This window comes from Triticum urartu, chromosome 5 (assembly GCF_003073215.2).
Source record: "Triticum urartu cultivar G1812 chromosome 5, Tu2.1, whole genome shotgun sequence".
Classification (NCBI taxonomy): Eukaryota; Viridiplantae; Streptophyta; class Magnoliopsida; order Poales; family Poaceae; genus Triticum; species Triticum urartu.
The window spans coordinates 117,144,803-117,145,968 of NC_053026.1; positions in this window are offsets into that span (position 1 = coordinate 117,144,803).

Sequence of the window (1,166 nt, forward strand, 5' to 3'; positions counted from 1 at the left end):
AAGCTTCGGCGCACCCCAAATGTCGGATCTCGGGTTCTGGCAAAACCCTTATGGTTCGAACACTGGGGTGCGTGCGAAGATCTCCCCCTCATTGATCATGCCCTCAACTTCGCCAAGATATCAAAGGCTAGCTCGACGAACTCGCATCACAAGAGACACAATATTTATAATGGTTTGGGCCACAGTTGTGGTGTAATACCCTACTCCAGTGTGGTGGTGGATTGCCTCTTGGGCTGAGGATGAACAGTACAAGGGGAAGAATAGCCTCCTGAGGAGAGGTGTTCTTGTGCTTGGTGTGTGTGTGGATCGTTCGAGATGAGTTCTGGTAGGTGAGGATCTGATGCCCTCTACTATGGTGGCTAGCCCTATTTATAGTGGCCCTGGTCCTTGTCGGTGTCAAAACCGGCGGATCTCGGGTAGGGGGTCCCGAACTGTGCGTCTAGGATCGATAGTAACAGGAGGAGGGGGACACGATGTTTACCCAGGTTCGGGCCCTCTCTATGGAGGTAATACCCTACTTCCTGCTTGATTGATCTTGATGAATATGAGTGTTACAAGAGTTGATCTACCATGAGATCGTAATGGCTAAACCCTAGAAGTCTAGCATATATGACTAAGGTAATGTGTATCCATCTATCCGGACTACGCTCTCCGGTTTATATAGACACCGAAGAGATCTAGGGTTACATGGATTCAGTTACATTAGAGGGAATCTACATAGTTGGTTACCAAGCTTGCCTTCCACGCCAAGTAGAGTCCAGTAATCCGGACACGGGTATAGTCTTCGGTCTTCATGTCTTCACAACCCATCAGTCCGGCCCACGAATAACAGGCCGGACGCCCGAGGACCCCTTAGTCCAGGACTCCCTCAGTAGCCCCTGAACCTAGCTTCAACGACGAGGATTCCGGCGCGCAGATTGTCTTCGACATTACAATGCGGGTTCCCCTTTCCGAACTCCAAGATAGTCTTCGGACGCGACGATAGTATCCGGACCTTCCACATACACACCATACATGACCGTAGAGAATATATATATATATATATTTACACGAGTTCTATCTGCTGACAAATTTTTTAATAACACGGCATCACGTCTATCCGGTCATAATTTCGAACCGTTTCTCGTCTGCGGCTCCATGTTTTGAGATGCGGTTGCCATTGGCAT